The sequence below is a fragment of the Lissotriton vulgaris genome, chromosome 1_1 (genome assembly GCF_964263255.1).
Source record: "Lissotriton vulgaris chromosome 1_1, aLisVul1.2, whole genome shotgun sequence".
Lineage (NCBI taxonomy): Eukaryota > Metazoa > Chordata > Amphibia > Caudata > Salamandridae > Lissotriton > Lissotriton vulgaris.
In genome coordinates this window covers 1,462,276,597-1,462,297,326 of record NC_141685.1, presented here as the reverse complement: position 1 = coordinate 1,462,297,326, position 20,730 = coordinate 1,462,276,597, and positions in this window count along the sequence as shown.

Here is a 20,730-nt window from a genome sequence, read left to right as displayed (position 1 = left end):
AGACACCAGTATCCGCCCTTCGCGCCCCAGAACTATCCAAGTCCCTGTCCCATACCATGTTGAAATCCCCCAACAGTATTAAGTGCCCATCCACAAAGTCCCCCATCTTATCCATCAAACATTGCAAAAAGCCATTTTGACCCGCATTTGGAGCATACACCACAACAAAGGTACACAAACGACCATACAGCGTCCCCTTCACCATTAGCCAACGACCCTCCTTATCAACGCTCATCCCCAGGGGTTGAAAGTGGAGAGAGGCCCCCTACTTTTGCTTTTGTTCACTGTGAAGTGAACTGTGTGACAATCATGCTCTGTAAAGCGTGTTAAAAGAAAGGCTGTAAGACGTCAGGCTTTACTTCTAACACAACACAACACTGAAATAGCTAATAAGCGAACTGTACAAATATTACTAAATATATTTTAGTAATTATGGAGGCACTTTTTTATTTCTGTGCCCAAAAAAATTTGTTGGATGAAAACAAATCAGAATACTTTAATTGGTGACATGCAAATGATAAATATTTTTGCTGAAGCCCAATTTTCCAAACATTGTAATCTATATCGTTTCATCAGTTGCATGTTGGTGGGAAACTTTGGCAATGGAAAATGTGCTATGTGTAAATGACCGTGTACTACCACATCCTGCTTTAGTATTAAGTGAGTTTTTAAACATGAACTGAAAAATATTCCCGCCCCTGCCCTGATGACAATGCTATTGGTGAATTAAGAGGCAAGTTAGAGGTCATGTGTACCCTATATGTTGGCTCCCTTCTTATTGTACATGGAGAAAACTTTTGAATCTATTAAATAAAGGTTTTTTTTGTACAGCCAAAATGCTGAACTCTCATGTTTTAGGGTGCTCTTATATGCTAATTATGACGCAAAATACAGCTCCATCGTGGTTTTAAGGGAACATCAGCAATGCGTGTTGTGAGTCAATCAATCAATCAAAAATGTATTTATTGCACAGTTACTTAAAACCATTTGCAATATATTACACTTTAAAATTTAAGAGAATGATTAAATGACAGTTATAAATCTTGTCTTTCTGTAACCAAACATAAAACAGTATAAAAGTTAGATCATTAATTAATTTAAAAAACATTAGCGATGAGTTATCACTTCTTTTGTACAGATCGAGTGTATTTTTATGCAATTTTCTGTTTCATTAGCTTTGTTCAGTATTGAGCGGGCTTTCTGCATGTATCTCCCTATTCTGGCCAGATCAGTTGTTAATGTGCAATCAAATATAGCTGTGACTGCCTCTTTTGTTGTTCGAACACCTTTGCGTAGCCATATGGGTTTTAGTAGTTTCAGCCGGGATTGTAAGAGCCCTGTGCAACAGCACAACAAATGTAGCAGCGATTCTGTTGTAAAATCACATATTCTGCATCGATTCTTGTTTTCCAACTCGGGTTTAGTTCTTTTATAGGGAGAGGTACAAGTCTGGTCCACTGGATGATTTTTAGGTCCTTTCTCCCAAGTGCTTGATCAAGATTGGGCTGGAGTTTGTATTCCTTGTAGGTTGTTATCACCCCAGGTTGGCCTCTTCCTTTTTCCAGATCTTGACAATCAGTAGCAGTTCCTCTTTATAAAAAAATTGGTTTATACTAATTCTTTTTAACTTCGCTTAAACTTGAAAACTGAATAAACATATAAAAAAGAAAAACTTTGCTGAAAATTAACTGAGAAAATCTCTGTATATTTTAGTAAAGCAACTTCATATGTCTTTGTTTATCCATGGTCTTTGTGTTTTTAGTATGATATATAATATAATTACCTACTGTAGGTAGTTATAGTTAGGACCTAATTACCATATGAAAATATGGCCTATATATTTGGTGCCATTTGACGAATCATCACAAAATTTTACAAAACAAAAGTGTGCCTGTGGTTCTTGTTATGGCTGGAAAATTTCGGGGTGATCCGTCAAGCGGGGGGCCAAGAAAAAGGAGAGGGGAGTGTGTCAAAAGTGTTTCCCCTGTTGATTCCCACAGGAATTTTAGACGTGACAACAGCCCGAACTGCTGAATATAATTACACTGAATGTGGCGGGAAGGTAGCTGTTGGTCCAGAAAGCAACCTTTTTGTAAATGTGTGCAAATAAGTTTAGTAGTTTGGGAGCTATTAAAAGAAATCCAGATTTGGATGTATAGGTACGCGGATCCTCCGAGGATCCGACAGTCTGCGTGCTCAAATCTGACTCAAAAACAAGTTTAAAAAAAGAAAAGGGGGCAGGGTAGTAATACCCTGCCCCTTCTCCTCTTACTGTGCTCCTGGGGTTCCACTGTAACCCAGACAAAGCCAAAAAGCACTTAACATTTATAAAAAAAAAAAAAAAGAAATGGGAAAAAGTTGCGAATCACCAACAAAAATAATTTATAAAAACAAGCACAGACTCCCACACTCGTTGTTTACTAAGCTCCAGGTGGGCCAGGTCCCGGGTGGCATTTATTAAAATAAAACAAAGAGAGGGGCGCAATTGGGCCCCCCGCCCCCTCTAAGGATTTTAGAGCCCCAGGGACCTCCCCGGGCTTAATTTTAACATTGATAGGGGGGGGGGGGTAAAATGGACCTGAGCTCTGGGCATCACCACTTTTCCGGGCCTAAATAGTACCTACGGAGGGGCTGGCCCACAGACCCACTCCTTACACACTCACTCAGATACTCATCCACATACTCACAGATCCACTGATACACTAATTTTCCCATTCAGACCAACTCACGAACCCCACCACAGATCCACTCACGCACCCACTCCCAGACCTACTCAGGCACTTACGCACACATTCACTCACCTACCTATACAGCCACTCACACACCCACTCTAAGGTCACAGTTTACAGTTAGGAAATACAAATTTAAAAAGTTTAAATTAACTGAAAAAAACAAGGGTTACAGGGACATTATAGTAAGGAAATAGAAGTAAAAACACATAGAAATTTTCTGAAAAAAACAAAGGTTACAGTGACGTTGTAGTTGGGCTCAGATTTCACTTGAACAAAGCCATTGAGTCCTGACCAGCTTCCATGTAGCAGGTCTCCTGTCTACCTATGTCTTGCCTCTGCCTACAGTGATTTTGCCACCACTGCTCTGCAGTAAATCCCTCTACTGCTGCATAGCTCTTTTGAGGCTTAATTGCTGCCAGGAGCCTCCGGTTTGCCCTCCCACTTCCTGCCACCGAGTGACCTGTCCCTCTCCCAGGACCTACTTAATGGAGGTTGCAACACTGGTGGGCGAAAAACAAGCCTGTCTGCACCTGGGCTATGCTCAGCACCAAGAACCGTGGCCGTCCAACCACCCACAGGTACTCCGCCGGCGAACTCGAAGCCCTGAACCATTGGCGCTGCAACAACTGCTGCCTTGCTTCTCCTCGCTCAATGGCAGGGATGTTTACCTTCCACCGCTGTCTCTTCTCCAGCAATTCAAGACCTCCCGCCTTCACCGAAACTCCTGCCAGTCTTACTTGGGAGACTGCAACCCTCCCCCCGGAACCACTCTGAGGCCTCTTGCTCAACTCCTGATCTCTCTGCAAACACGCCACTTTAGTCTGAGACACTATGGCCACCCTTGGCCCTGACACAATGTTTATCACAGAACCCTGGCTCAAACACCTTCTCTGCCCCCTGACATCGACACCGTAACGCCCAACGGCCACAAGATGCCACACTGAGACAGTACCAACAGACGCTAAGGAGGCATTGCCATCATCCACAAAGAATTGATCTGCTGTACTGCCACCGAGGACAACACCACTCTCATCGTGCAACACCTCAACTTCCACCTCCACACAGTAACCTGCACACTTGTCACTTTTTCCTCCTGTATTGCACTGTTTGCTACCTCATGTATTTTGTTTGCTCACAATTGTCATTACCTCATGTAACTTATCGTCTGCTTTTGTAATTTTGTTCATCTGTAATTTTCTGTTCCTATTGTGAAGCGCTCTGACTCCTTTGGGTAAAGTCCGCGCTATGTAAAAACGTGTAAATAAAGAAATAAATAAAATTCCACTGGCCCTCAGGACCACGCAGTGATTTCTGTGACGCCATTATCAACTTCATCGCCCACCCCAGCCTTCAGGTCCTGGCACTACATCTTCCTCTGTGAACTCAACTTCCACCTGGACGACCACACAGACACAAACTCCGCTAATCTCGTGGAATACATGAGAAACATGCGCCTAACCTAACTTTTCACTGACCCCACACACTGAACAGGACACACACTGGACCCGATCTTCACGGCCAACGACAAAGTCAAATGCAGCCATGCCACAGAACTCACTTGGACCGACCACTCCATTGTTCACTTAAACATCACAGGACCACAGGCGCGCAACACCCATTGGGCTCACCGGGCTTCAGCCCCCCCCGTCGCCTCCTCTGCCCGGGCTAAGATTACACGCACTGAAATGGTGCAAGATGGCATCCGATCGGAGAATGATTTTTTTTTATGCTTTCTGAGAGGCCCAGCAGCCCGAGCCAGCCAGCCTCTGCTTCAGTGAGTGACCTCCTGCCCCCACCTCTTGTTTTCCTTTACGGTGGCGCTGCGAGGTGAAATCCTTGCCTGAAGGCAGGGATTTCACCTAAGCACTTGATCGCTTGTGAGCATGGGGTGTGAAGTGCACAGCAGGGGGAAAGGGCTGGCCAGTTAAGGTGATGCTTTTCACAGCAGGGGGAAAGGGCTGGCCAGTTAAGGTGATTCTTTTCCTTTGTAAAGGAATTTCTGCTGGCGTCATAGCCCATGGGGTGCTGTCTGTGCACTTGTATAGATGTGTATTTCATACAAGTGCGCAGACAGCAACCCCTGGGCTATGATGCCAGCAGGAATTAATTTACAAAGGAAAAGCATCACCTGCACTGGCCATCCCTTTGCCCCTGCTGTCTGTGTACTTGGATGGCATGGAATTCACATCCAAGGCGCTGCTCACCAGATAAATGGTGAACAGGGCCATGGATCTTTCTATTTTCGCACCCAAGGGCACCAGGGAAGAAGCAGAGGAGGCCCAGGCAAGGAGAATCCAGGAGCCATTTGACCCCCACCTATCTACTCTGAGACCTTCGAGGGGCTGGATGCCAGGACACAGTGCTGCTGATGAGCCAGCCTCCACAGTATAGTATCAGAGGAGCAGGCAGCAGTTTTTTATTTATGTAAGTCCCAGTAACTTTAACGCATTTTTCAGTACAGCATTACCTACTGCCTGCATGTCTAGGTTACTTTGAATGTTGTTCTTGACTTACATACATAGAAACGTCAAAGAGGACAGTCCCCTCCAAATATGCAAATGTAGTGTAAGTTTGTAGTGTTCATTTTTTTTTTGTGTGGTGGTAGTGGGTAATTTTAGAGTTCAGGGTGGGTGTGGGTTTTAGGGTGCCAGTGAGTAATTTTATGGTTCAGGGTGGGTTACGGATTGGGGTGCCAGGGGGTAATTTTAGGGTTCTGAGCGGGTATGGGTTTTGGGGTTCCAGGGGGCAATTTTAGGGTTCAAGGTGAGTATGGGTTTTGGGGTGCCAGGGGACATTTTAGGGTTCAGCGTGGGTATGTGTTTTGGTGTGCCAGGGGTAATTTTAGGGTTCAGGGCAGGTGTGGGTTTTGGGATGTCAGGGGGCTATTTTAGGGTTCAGGGTGGATATGGGTTATGGGGTGCCAGAGGGGAATGTATGGTTCAGCATGGGTATGGGTTTTGGGGTGCCTGGGGTAATTTTAAGGTTCAGAGTGGGTATGGGTTTTGGGGGGCAAGAGGGTAATTTATGGTTCAGCATGGGTATGGTTTCTGGGGTGTCAGGGGTAATTTTAGGGTTCAGGGCTGGTATGGGTTTTAGGGTATGAGGGGGTTAATTTTAGGGTTCAGCGTGGGTATGTGTTTTGGTGTGCCAGGGGTAATTTTAGGATTCAGGGTGAGTATGGGTTTTGGGGGGCAAGGGTGTAATTTTAGGGATCACTGCGGGTATGGGTTTTGGGGTGCCAGGGGTAATTTTAGGGTTCAGGGTGTGTATGGGTTTTGGGGTGCCAGGGGTAATTTTAGGGTTCAGGGTGGGTATGGGTTTTGGGGCTCCAGGGGGGTGATTTTAGGGTTCAGGGTGGTAATGGGTTTAGGGGTCCCAGGGGGTAATTTTAGGGTGTGGGGTGGGTAAGGGTTTTGGGGTGCCTGGGGGGGGGGGGGGTAATTTTAGGGATCAGGATGGGTATGGGTTTTGGGGTACCAGGTGTTATTTTAGGGTTCATGGCGGGTATGGGTTTTAGGGTGTGAGGGGGTTAATTTTAGGGTTCAGCGTGGGTATGTGTTTTGGTGTGCTAGTGGTAATTTTAAGATTCAGGGTGAGTATGGGTTTGGGGGGCAAGGGTGTAATTTTAGGGATCACTGCGGGTATGGGTTTTGGGGTGCCAGGGGTAATTTTAGGGTTCAGGTGGGTATGGGTTTTGGGGTGCCAGGGGTAATTTTAGGGTTCAGGGTGGGTATGGGTTTTGGGGTGTCAGGGGGTAATTTCAGAGTTCAGGGTGGTAATGGGTTTTAGGGTGCCAGGAGTAATTTTGGGGTTCAGTGTGGGTATGGGTTTTGGGTTAATTTTAGGGTTCAGGGTAGGTATAGGCTTTGGGGTGCCAGGGGGGCAATTTTAGGGTTGGTATGAGTTGAAGGGTTGTTGGGTTTTAAGGAAATGTGGGTGTGTGTGTGTGCATATAAATGCATCAAATTAACAAAAATGTGTGCTTTAATTGTTATCCAGTTTCAAATGCAGAATTCACCACATTTTTTTCTCGGCTTGACCTGAGCATTAACCGATCCTGATTATCTGCCATTTTAGCTCCGCCCCATTGATTAACATTAGCCACACCCCTTCATCTGCCATGTTAGCCCCCCCCCGAAATTAAGACCTAGTTGCGCCCCTGCAGGACCACCATGCTGCACCACTACCAGCGCCTTCTTCCACAGCTGGAACAAAGTGACACAGACCCAATTGATGGATGCGCTCACCACAACCTAGCCCGATTTTTGTTTATTTATCCCCCCCCACTTACAAAGCCCTTCCCAACCGTGGACCAGCATACATCAACCACCACCTGAACTTCCACCAACTGTCCTGAGACCTTTGCTCCGCCACTGTTGCGCAGACCCAGTGCATCTGCCAAAGCCACAGCGATGGCCGTTCCTTCTCCTACCTCCCCGCCAAGCTCTGAAAGTCCTGGTGAGGCAAGGATCTCTTCAAAGAAGGCTGGTTACAAGCCTGTAGTACCTGTCATCGACCGCTGTCTGTGAATGACCCTCACCTTGTGTGCATGTGGTGCCTCGAGCACGACCATGACCCAAAGTCATGCTACAATTGCAGCACCTTGAATCCTAAGGCCTTGTGGCCTTTAAACTTATGGCAGTTTGATGTGCGAATCAGCATACTTAAAGGTCTGTCGAGAGGAAGGTCCTGGGAGTGGTCACTGAGTCCTAGATCCTTGTTGCATTTGAAGTTGTGTCGGCACTGGGTTAAGTGCCACCACAAGAAAACTAAGTAGTTGAAGAGATGACATATGAGCAATCAGACATTCGAGGCCCCTCCCCCTAAAAGTCTGCACCTAGGCTGCCTCCGCGCCTTTCCGGGAGCTGGAGCACTAAGATTTAAATCAGTTTTATGAGGCCCTACACCTAATTTTTGAGTAGCCAAACTCCTCTGGTAGGCCTGTGGGCCCAGATTTGGCAGCTGGGGCTCTATCTGGTATCACGCCGGCAGCTCCAACCCGGATCCCTGCAGATCTATGCCTAGAATCCAGACTGGCATTGGTCGTACCATCTTGACCTCCCCCTCCCGCCCCATTGCGTCCCAATACTACAAGCGGCGCATCCCCATTGTGATCCCAAACTCTGATAAAGAGCTGGAGGGTCATCGCCCAGCATCATATCCAGCATCGACCAGAGCATTGGCTCCTAGTTCATTGACTGTGTCCTATTCCTTGTAGTTAGGACTCTGGGAAGAATGGGAGGGGTCGCTGGACCCTGACAAATACCAGCCATAAGACCATATGTGAGGAACTGGGTGAATGGACTGGATACTTCTCCAGATACTGGGATGATTTCTCCCCCTAACCTGATCACAGAGGAGGGAGCTTCTTATGCTATGGTGGTGAGGAGGGCAGCAGAGGTCTTTGGCCCTCAGTTGCCCTCAGTGGCAGTGAAGATTAACATCCTGCAGTGCTGCAGCCGAGAGTGTCCCCATCAGAACTGCTACTCCAGTTTAATGAAGGCCTCACGGACGTCCGTTTGGGGGCTTGGTCCAAAACCAACGCAAGGGCTCCTGGGAATATAACGATTATCCACCGCCAGGCCTCCGGGGACCCAAATTGTTTCACCCAACACCCTACTCCTGACAGCCTGGTAGTTCAAACTTCAACGTCCCATTAAAATACTGGCACATTCCCTACCGCTCCCCCGGATAGAGAATCCAAGAGGCTGTGAAACAGCAGATCAACACTCTCATCCTCTGCTTCCTTACCATGTGCATGCTCCGCAAGATCTTCAGATGGTTGCCAATCAACACTAGAAATACTGTTACAGAGGCCCTCGTCACCAGCATACTGGATTACGGGAACACTTTCTACATTCCAATCACTGTACGTCTACTGAAGAGACTACAAACAATACATTTGCAAGCTCATTCCACCAGATATAAAGCTTAATCTACTGCTTTAGCACGCAGAGCTCCAGTCCTGCATATCTGCCAGGCAGCAAAGTGGGCTTCCCCCGCACACATTTACCAAACACTACTGCCTGGACAGTCCAGTCCGTAGGGATGGGCATTTTGCCCGTTCGGTTCTGCAGGACTTTCTTCTTACACATTGGTCTACAGAGACACCACTAGGGATGGTAATGCTTGGGTAGCTATTCGAAGGTAAGAAATCTGTGGCTAGAAGTCTCTATCAGATGAACGAGTTAGTTACCTTCGGTAACGTCTTATCTGGTAGCGACTCTAGCAGCAGGTTCCCTACCAACCCACACATTCTGTGAACTGATTCCTAGGGACAGATCTGTTCCCTTTCAGGGCCCTAGTTATCCTCACCTATGGTCATTGTTCTTCATGGCTCCGCACCTTTGACGTGGAAAGCCGTGAAAAGCGTCGGCGCACCTAGGTGGCACCTATACAGGTGCCTTGGATGTTTCTTGCAGCATGGACGCTGTGAACAATGTACGTGGAGCCAAACGGCACCACCTACTGGCGCGCAGGGTTCTGCTCACGAACAATTTGTCGGATATAGTCGGACACCTGGGCATAATTCTAAGGTGAGGAATCCGCAGCTAGAAATAGGTCCACATGTAAGTCAGATTTTAGAGGTTACAAACAGAGAATCAGGCCGTTTGCGACTGCTAAATAGCCTTTTTACATGTCTAAGCCTATTTTGCAAGTCAGTAATCACTTACTGGATCACAAAATAAGGTTTGCGAGTCAGTATTAGGATAGGAGTTTGTCCTTTCCTAATATGGAGTCGCAGGGGAATCTATGAATGTTTTGCGACTGGAATGCTATTCCGAAACATTGGCAGTTTACCATCAAGTTGGTGGTAACACATTTGCAAATGGGAAGGGGTCTACAGGGAATTCCCTTTGTGAATACATGCAAAAACGGTTTTTAAGAGCAGGCCGTGGTACCACTGCCTACTGTTAAAAAAAAAAAATGAAAAGCAAACTTTTCATTTTTGTTTTTGAACTGCATCCCATGAAAACAGGCTGCAATACAAAAAAAAAGTTGATTTGTTGAAAAAGCAATCCTACATGGTTGTCTGCCGACACCAGCAGGCCACCAGCCCAGTGATTTTAGCCGTTCCCAATGGGTCACTATTTATGACCTGCCTCATGACTACTGATGAGGCAGGTCCATTTGCAACCCACTGGGAATCGCAAACCGTGTCAAAAACTATTGTAGATCGTATTTTGCGACTTCCTAATTGGAAGTCGCAATTAGGAAGTCACAAAGTGTGTCGGTTGTACATTTGGCTCTTAGTCTCTACAAGATAAGGCGTTATCAGATGTAACTAACTTGTTTTCAAAGGACAATCTAAGTGCCTTCCCTTCCCAACAACCAGATCGGGAATCCAAGAGACTGCAGACCTCCGGCAAGCAAGTATTTTTGTGCCACCAATTAAATTTTTTTTTATTTTTTATTCCCCAAAATATTTGTATTTGTATGTCGAGCAAAACGGTACATATTATCAGGCAGAGTGCAAGGCAAAGGTAGCATACATGAGAAGTAGAAGGACCAGTAATATTAGAACCAACGGAGCAAAGAGGGGGAGGGAGGGCTGGTCCTGCATTGGGGGGCCACGTTGGCAAGGAACATGGATGTCAAGGGAGCCACTGCACTATACTCCAGCTCCACAGACAGGACATCCATTCTCTCTCCCTCTCCCCTAAGCGCGAATCCATGGCCTGTCTCTGGAGGGACAAAAGCAGGAAGGATCAAACCATATGGAAAAACAAAGCCTGCATCCTCTGCAAAACATCTAGGGCACTTCCCCGCCGTGGCTGGGAACATGGCATGTATGCGCGGTGGGGGACCGAGGGGGGAGGATAGATAAGCCTGATGTAAATAGTAAAACTGAATAAGTTTGAAGTGGGTGTTCCGGGACACTCTAGGGGTGCACTCCATGACGGTTCGTTCCAGTTCATCCAGAAGTCTGCCTCCCAGCACAAACTGCTCTGTAAGGTCCATCTGAACCCCCTTTGTCGTAATTGTACTGCAAAATAATACAATTGCAAATCTGAGGCTGCTATGCCACCTCAGTTACCGGGAGGCATAACTTCCACACAGTGTTGTGAAGTGCCCCAGTATAATAACAATATTCCCTCAAGTTCCCGAAAAAAACGTATGAGGTAGCTCTAACTGGAGGGCCTCAAATAGTTAAAGGAAACCGTGCAGGACCACCATTTTGGAGACAGTCACCCGGCCACTCATAAACAGCAGCATCTTTGCTCCAGATGTCCACTGACTGATGCAAACCAGCGTGATCACAACCATAGGTGCCGTAGAAAAAATGTTCCAACAAACGCTAAATGGCTACCCTAGGTACCGATGTAACCACTGGATTACCCGGGATCGGGGAAGGCCAAGATAAAACAAGAGAATCAGACTTCAAACAGCTGTAGCTGACCAATTGGTATTTATTGGATCAACGCTAGCGAAAGCTAGGATGAATGGAGGAAACCAATAAGGTAATTCATATGGTACAGGAAAACAAAATGAATATCAAAAGAAGTAAGCATAAAGTTATGTCAACGATACCCATTAGCAGCACCGGTCCTTTTGCCTTTCAGGGGCTCCCACCGTCCTCCGCATGAATAACGGTCCCGGTATTCACCAACGGAGGGCACTGTGCTAAGAAACGGCCGAAAATGCAGTTTGTGTGCTGCTAATGGCGTAGTATGCTCTCGCAGGGATGCAACGAACTTGGGAGGCCCGGCCGGGCTCTCTACCATGCAGTTCAACACCGAGATGAAGGGAGCAGCCGCTCGACCTCCTCCACTTTAAGGGCACAGCCTCAGTGTACCGTAACAACCTCTGTGGTGTTTCACGCACTGTACAGCAGAGACGTGGTAAACGCCTCCGTGGTGTGCGTCTCTGCTAATATCATGCAAAGGAATAAACTCTCGGGTAGTGAGGGTGGGGGCAGAGAGCAGCAGCTCAATCTTACCTCTGTGTCCTTAGTTCCGGTCTGATGGTTCTTGGCGGGTTCAACTGAGACGCTGCAACCACCTCCGTGGTATGCGTCTCTTCCGAAGTATCTCTAAATAGTGTCGGACTGGCACTCAAACTCGCTGTGTCCAGGAAGCGAGACGCAGCGAACAGTCTTTTGGCCTCACCTCTCTCTTGCACTCAGGTCCGCTGCGGATGAAGAACGCCTCTGTTCCAGTGTCCAGGGCAGCCCTCGAGGTCGGCAAGGATCGTAATATCCGCCGTGTCTACGCCGAGGTACGCTATTTTTAGGCGTTTCCGGTCAGCGCTCAGGCCTCGCTAGGCATGCTGGTCACTGTAGTTCCGCTCTGCGGCCCCGCTGATTGTTTCTGTGCCGGATCGCGGCACAAACGGAGCGAGCGACATAGGTGAGGAGGGGGAATTCATGACAACCGAATACCATGGTGCTCCCACCGCAACATCGGGCCGTGAGATTTGCCCCAGTTGACCTCCAGGCAAGAGTAATGGGCCAAGTCTGCTAACACTGAACCCCCCCCCCCCCCCCCCTCCCCGTTGTCAATGTCCTCACCCCTCAAATACAACAACATATCATCTGCATATTAGAGAGAGTTCTACAATCTGGGTGCGGTGTATACCACAATTGTGGAGGCCCAAGTGGACTCTTTGAGCAAAGGGTTAAATGACAATGGCGAATAGCAGCAGAGATGGGGGCAACCCTGACGGGTGGCCCCACTCCACTGCAAAGGCTCAGAGTCCAGATAGTCAGTACAGATCCTAGAAAGCGAGCAAGTGTAGAGGAGATTTGTCCACTTGACAAAGGGTAGGCTGAGGCCCATATTAAATATTGTCGCATATAGACTTCCCAATGGAGCAAGTCTAATACCTTTTTAATGTCAAAATGAACAGCGCCTTTGCTGGTAGGCACTCCAGCTTGTCATAGGCCAAGAGCAGAATGCCACCACGGAAAGGCATGCGAAGAACCCCTGCGGGCTACGGGCCCCCAGAGACTCCGGGGGGTGCACATGGGGGTACTTATGGTACCTCCCCGCATTTCAAATTGCAGTATGGCAGGTGCCTGTCATGTTGTGCTTTGAAATGCACTACGTGCATTTTTACCATTGCGGCGGGCGGCGCTTTCAGGACCGCCTGCCGCAATGGTAAAAATACAGGATGCGCCCGCCACTGGGGCGGGCGCATCTTAATGCCACCATCTGGACCCCCGCCCGTATGGCGGACGGACAAAGTCCGCCCGTCATCCTAATGGGGGCCCTAGTATCCACCACTGCAGATTCGAGGAAAACCTGGGATGAGCTCCATGTAATTCAGCATATCCATGTCACTTCACCCATTACCCATCTAGTACAAATCTCTAAAATGGCAAAGCAACACCTCCGTAATCCCATCCTGGATGAAGACCTCCTACCCTGAGGTGTTGCTCACTGGAGAATGTGTCCCTCACCCTCTGCCTCGAGAGGCTACACCAGCATCCCTGTCACTGTGGATCTTGGCCACATAAGATCTATAATCGATGTGCCATAGATGTTCGTCCAGTTCAAGCAATTTCTCCCTTTCATCCAACATGCAGCTCCTCCAATCCGGAGTCCTATCCAGCCCATAGGTAAGACCATAGAGCACTGCTTCCTGTCCCTGAATATCAGAGCTCAATTTGGACAGTACACACTTTATTGGAGATGCAATAAGCCTGTATCACCACCTTCATGGCTTCCCTCTCTACTCCGGCCGATGAGCCATATCGAATCAATAATTTGTGACGTGCTCGCCCAATAACATCTGGAACGCCTAATCTTAAGGCGTAGACGAGGACCATCAGAAAGAACACAATACAGGGGAGTGATCGGAGTAAGTCTTCGCCAAATACTCTGATCACACCACCCTCTCGTACAGTGCCCCACAAGTCCTGTCAAGCTGGACTTCAAGGTCGTGCAAACCAGAATGGTGTGAATATAGGCGGGAGTGCGGGTTCTTTACCCTCACCAGTGCACTGCGCAGGGGTTGATGGGATCTATCCAAACTGACATGCACCATACTGTTATAGGGCACCCCCAATTACCCTCCAGTATGCCACCATCATGATGGGAGGGGAGCCAGTTCAGTCGGGAACAACTGCTGGTGTACATTTGGAGCATAGATATTCAACATCTGGGTCAATAACTGCTCTGTTCTACTCAAAGTGTACCTCTGGTATAATCCACAAAAGAGCCCCTTGTGAACAAGCGGAGTAAGAAGTGGCATATAGTTGACCACTGCCCCTGGAGAACTCAGCCTTCAGACTCCATAAGATATGTCTCCTGTAAGAATGCACTGTGTACCGATCTACGTTTTCATAAAGAGAACACGTTCTAATGCTTAGAAGGGGAGGAAAGGTCCTGCACAATCCACATGAGTAAGGTAACCTGGGCTGTAATGGGCATCAGGCCAGAAGAGGAGAAATACAGGGACCCCACACATCAGTCCCCACAAACTTTAACAGGGCTCTTCATTCAAGAGCAGGGAAACATCATATTACAGGACCAACAAAGCACTCTGCAAGTTTGGCATGCGATTAATAGAAGCCTGGGATGGGAACATAGAGCAACATTGGCCACCCCACTGTGGGATTCAGACTTGCTTGGCAACTTTTGGAAATTTAGAGGCTTCGACAACAGGAATACGATCTGGCCACTACAGAACATTTTAGATACATGCAGGTTCGACACACACACACTGCAGACATGCCTCCAGAGGAGAGTAACCCTGCCAGGACCGACTTTGTCCGCATAGAAGAGGGACATGGATTGGTGCATGTTCAGAGAGAAGACTGTATATGTAGCTAGGAAAAGCCCAAAAAAGTGGTTTCACATTTGGAATGACTGGAATGTGTATAGAGGTAATATCTTGACTCTCAAAGCTCCTGACCACAACGCTCCAACTTACCTGGCCAAGAAACCTGTCCTATCGGACAAGAACAGAACTTTGCAAAGCACAGGTTCCCTTCTACCGAAGCCCTACAAATAAAAAATAAAAAATTACAAGCTTTCCTTCTCTGGAAGCACACCCACAATTTGGAACCCTTTTCCTCATGGGGCCGGATCCAGTCCCTCAACTGCCCTCTTCAAATGAATAGTAAAGCAACTACTAATGAACAGATTTCTTCCCCATTGAAGTTGCTTCCATCCCAGAATGTAACCCCCATTGCCTGCCCTACATATGCTACTACATACACATTGTTACCTTTTCTATGATGATATCCTACACAATATTAAAAAGATCACCCTGAAACCAGACTTTTTTTCTGCTCCGAGAGTGTGGGCTATCACCTGTAGGGGGGTCAGAAACTCATCTGTTGTGGCAGGCTGGTTGAGACTGGCCACCCAGCACACTAGTAGCTGGTAGGTTTTCAGGGGGCACCTCTAAGGTGCCCTTTGGGTGCATATATTACTAAATCCAATCCTGGAGTAAGCATGGATTTATTAATACAAGGTGTTTTATACCAAACACAATAGGTTTCAACGAAGAAATCCTGTAGCTGGGGAACTCTTAATGATGTGTCCAGCACAGTACTCATAATGGCTTTCCTGTTCACTTGCAAGGTCAGTAATTGAACTGGCCAGCACAGGGGCACATCTGCTCATGCTGATATGTCCTCACGTGGATTATAATGCACTCTGCCTTAGGGCTGTAAAGCCTGCTGTAAGAGTGTCTTACAAATATTACCATACAGTGTTACAGGACATGGCAAACAGGGTGTTTGCCATGTTGTGTTTTTGTTTTGGAGTGCACCATTTCACACAGCCTGCATTGGCAGTCTGTGTGGGTCTCGTGCTGGGTAACCTTAGAGTGGCACAATACATGCTGCAGCTCTAAGGGGCCCTCCTACGTACCCATGCCCTAGGTAACATAGGTACCACTTACTAGGGATTTACAGAGGTGCTAAGTGCTTTGTCAATTGTTGAACAATTCGGCATTTACCTCATAACACTTACCCAGGGGATCTGATTGGCAGGAACCTAGTGCTCGTCAGTCAAAGTTTAATCAGATACCAGGCAAAAAATGGAGGCGACCAAGTCCAATAGAGGCACATTCCTGCAGGCATTTTTTTTGTTAAACTTCCTAAACATAACTAAGTTAACACAGTTAAAACTATTGTTCTGCATAATTAACAAAGTGACTAACCATTTTTTTGTATTTGTTCCCTTTTCCAACAGGTACTATGTTATGAAACGCTTCAGATGGATACAAAGGTAGCAAACTTCCAGTTAAACATTCTAAGGAAGTTGAAGCCATTCTTGCGAGTCGACGACTTCAAACAGGCTGTACAAGCGCTAGTTATCCCCCCGTGTGGATTATGGTACTGTCTCTTTATGCGGCCTCCCAAAAGCGACTACAGCCCCCCTTAGAGCATCCTAAACGCTGCACCAAGACTCTCACCGGCTCGAAAAGAAGTTCCCACATCTCCCCTGACCTAAAATCCTTGAATTGGCTCCCGTTTGAAGCAAGATTCCAGCTAAAAATTGCTTGCATGACACATAAGGCCTTACACCACAAGGCACTCATTTACCTCACAGAGAAATTGTCAATTTCTGGTGGCTCTAGGTCCTCTAGGGGTGCAGATAACCTTCTACTGAAACCTCAAAGATTCAATTAAAACAAGCATTTGCAATGCAATAGGTCTCGCATTCGGAAATTTTGAGCTATTGGTATTGTAAATGACAATTGTTTTATTTCTGTGTTGGTTTTGAAAATAGCTAAATTAATTGCTTTGTCATTTACAATTCCAATAGTTATAACTTTTGCAAATGTGACACCTATAGCATTTGTAATTCAATATGTGTTGTATTTACGTGACTTGGATGTATTGCTATTACAAATAACAATGGCTTTTAATTTTTTAAAATAATTATTACTTAAATAAAAGTTATTGTAATTTATAATAGCAATAGCTTAAACTTTTGTAAATAACTTCTGTGAAGATTGTGTTAAGTGTATTTTATTGAGACGAAAATCCAAGAACAGAAGTGAAATATTAACATCTTTTTGTGACATTTGTAATAAAGTTTGAGACATTGAGAGAACATATTTGAACCAGTTGTTGTTGAATGGTTGCACAGATTGATGCTGTGGTGCCCCTGAGTGAGTGCGATAGAGTGAGTGCGATAGAGTGAGTGCGATAGAGTGAGTGCGATAGAGTGAGTGCGATAGAGTGAGTGCGATAGAGTGAGTGCGATAGAGTGAGTGCGATAGAGTGAGTGCGATAGAGTGAGTGCGAGAGATAGATAGTGCGAGAGATAGATAGTGCGAGAGATAGATAGTGCGAGAGATAGATAGTGCGAGAGATAGTGCGAGAGATAGATAGTGAGGGCGAGAGATAGATAGTGAGGGCGAGAGATAGATAGAGTGAGGGCGAGCGATAGAGTGAGGGCGATAGATCGATAGATAGATAGTGCCTGTAAATAAACCCATCAAAAACCTAAACACCTAATAAACAAAAATGCCTGATTATTGAAAAGGAATAGACCAAGATATTAGATTTGTGCAGATAATATAAACCGAAGCAAGACAGTGAAGGGGCAGGAGAGAGTGAGACAGAAATAGAGGAAGAGTGGAGAGGCCAGGACAGTGAAGGGACAGGAGAGAGTGAGACAGAAATAGAGAAAGAGTGAAGAGGCCAAGACAGTAAAGGGGCAGGAGAGAGTGAGGCGGAAACTGAGAAAGAGTGGAGAGGCCAAGACAGTGAAGGGGCAGGAGAAAGTGAGACAGAAATAGAGGAAGAGTGGAGAGAGAGGAGAGAGTGGTGTGAGGATAGTGAGGAGAGGGGAGATTGAAGTGAGAGGGAGGAGAGTGGAGAGACAGAGGGGAGAGAGGGGCAAGAGGAGGGAAGAGGGGATCGTGGTGAGAGGGGAGAGTGGTGGGAGGGGAGAGATTGGGGATGGAAGGGCTTCGCTGGGATTGAAGGGCATGGTCTTCACTTTGCACAGAAAATACGTTCATAATCCGTTCCTAAAGTTGTAACAGTATCTGTTTTTTCTCTGCTGAAATGATTTAGTGGTCTCGTTTTTTCGTCTCTTACAAACGGAAAATATCAATGACCGCATCTGTCAAAAGCTAAAAAAGAAAGGAGTGGGGTACGAATGTTTCTACATTCATGTTTCTTCACTCCCCCACTTAAACTGTAATTACCAGTATTATCCAAAGATCTGTACAATATGGAGGAAAAGGCCTGCAGTCTCGTGACATTTGAATGGCCTTGAGTTATTGGAGATAACAGGGAGAGGGTGTAGCGTTATGGCTAGAGTGGTCGACCTCGAAGCTTGGGAACCGGGTTTGAGTCTCGGCAACGACGCTCAACATCCTGTGATTGTAGGCAAATTACTTAATCTGCCGTGCCTCACAAAAAAGTGTCCATTTTGTAACCAAACTTTTGCTCATGTGAAGCGCTCTGATATTCTGTCTGGGGTCTAGTACGCGCTATATAAAAAAACAATGGGGGGGGGGAGACACTTACGCAGCATCAGTATGATATTTTGAATATGGCAAAAGAGTGGTGCTCCATGAGCGTTTGTAGCAAGTGATTTGGTGGATAGCACGTTTTTACCTACTGACAAGCCAGTAAACTGACACCGCAGAGTTGATGTACATTCCGACTAAGTTGTTGCAACTTGAACCTTTGCGCCTGAGCTTCTTCCAAGTCCATCAGCTTCGAAAATGCCATCCCCTACGACCGTCCACAACGTTTCTTGACGCACTTCGTTCTGTGTAGCAGTAGTCAATCCCTAGGAGTTCCCAGGAACCGACGGTCTTTAACCTTGTGTTAAGACCTACTAACCAGAAGGAAGTACACGCGCGGCCCTACGGCCTTTATTCACAATTATGTGTATGCAAAGTGTCTCTCAGCTGTGGAAGCAAAAATATGAGGAACGAAACTCAATGTATATAAACAAGAATAATTACAATGATACGAGTGTTCAAACTGATCGTGGAAAACGGGATAATGCAGTTGTCAAGGGACAGAACAGGATTTTTTATTAGTCTTTAGTGCTGGATCGCAAAAAGTATCGGGTTTTCCCAGGACGTGTCTGTTCGTCAAACAAAGGATCCGTTGAAGAGACAGCGTTCTGTTGATCAGTTGAATGTTCTGGTCTTGAGTCTTTTGATGACAAATGTTCAACAGTGTCTTTCTGCTGCACTGAGGACATCAGCTTTTCTGTTCAACTGGCTGCCATCGAAGGTATGCTTGCAGGGCGCAGCGAAATAGCTTAAGAACGGTTGTCGACATGAGTCACTTTATCTTGATGGAAATGCAGGCAGCCGCTCAAGAGACACGAGCTGTCAAATTAAGAAAAAGTCTCTGTCTTTAATTTACTGGCTGCAGCTGAGTCTACTGCGGTTCCGAACACAAATAGGCTTCGTTGTGCAAAAATGTGATGGCAATAGAAGTTAATTAAGAACCGCAGACAAGTGCTCAACTTCAAACCCACGAAGAAAGCAATGGCGGCTCTTAACGAAACTGGTGCTCGTGTAAGCAGTTACGAAAGTCGAGCTTTTACTTTCTACAGCACCGCCTTAACAGGAACGAGGGACGCTTTGAAAGTGAAAGCGGGCATGGCATGTTGTGCGTATGGGGATGAGGTGTGAGTGAGGGGGAGCAGAAGCCTTTGATGTGGTGTGCGAGGCCAAGCTCTCGGAGGCAGGCGGCTTGGGGAGCGCGTGCAGCAGTTTCAAAGAGTGGGAGGGAGGGAGGGAAGGAGCGAGCATATGGGGATGAGGTGTGAGTGAGGGGGAGCAGAAGCCTTAGATGTGGTGTGCGAGGCCAAGCTCTCGGAGGCAGGCGGCTCGCACTCGACGAAATCCGCCATGGTTTCAGAGCTTGGTTGAGCCTCTATACTCTCATCCTATTTATCACTTACGTAATAGAATAGGCGAGACCTAAAAAACCATTATACATGATCCTTCTCTGGGATGGCGCCTAGGATTTGGAATACTCTTCCCCCTGAAACCAGATTGAATTCTTTTTTCGTATCTTTCAAAAAGGAAGTAAAAGCGATTCTCATGGCAAAATTTACCTGACTACTCTACCCGGTCCTGAACCTTTCTCATCCAAGACTCGTTGCTTAAGTTCTAGGAACAACTATGATCCCAGGCTTCGGTACTTTACGACTTTTTATATGTGTTTTATTTTATTTATCTCATGCTTGTTCACTATATTGTGTCTTGCTATTCATTACGTATATTCAACTCTGTTCATTGTAAAGCGCTCTGGTATCCGCAAGGATCTTGTTCACGCTCTATAAAACCTAAATAAAATAAATTTAGAATGCACTTTAACAGATGAGGCAACCTTACTAGAGCAAAAAGGTTTTCAATGTAGAAAAGGTAGTCCTTAATAATCTTTTGAGCAGTAAAGGCAGTTATAACCTCATTGTGCTCTCAGTGTAGTGAGTAGGGTTATTATGACACATAGGAGCTATTATCATAATATGTTCACAATAATAGAAATATTTGTGGTGCTCACAGTTCTAGTTTCATCAGTAAGTTTTATTTCATATTTGTCTACCAATTGCGGCACACTTTTTGTATACAAGTGAAACAAGCATTTACAATGCAATGGTTTCGCCTTTGGAAATGTTAGAGTTATTGGCATTGTAAATGACAAAATGTGTATTTGTGTTGGTTTTGAAAACAGATAAATAAATGGCATTGTCATTTACATTGCCATTAGCTTAATCTCTGCAGTCACTCTGCACTCTCTAGCACTCCCTACTCACTCTGCACTCTCTAGCACTCCCTAATCACTCTGCACTCTCTAGCACTGCCTAGCACTCCCTACTCACTCTGCACTCTCTAGCACTCCCTACTCACTCTGCACTCTCTAGCACCCCCTACTCACTCTGCACTCTCTAGCACTCCCTACTCACTCTGCACTCTGCACTCCCTATGCACTCCCTATGCACTCTCCTCTCCCTATGCACTCCCTATGCACTCCCTATGCACTCTCCACTCCCTATGCACTCTCCACTCCCTATGCACTCCCTATGCACTCTCCACTCCCTATGCACTT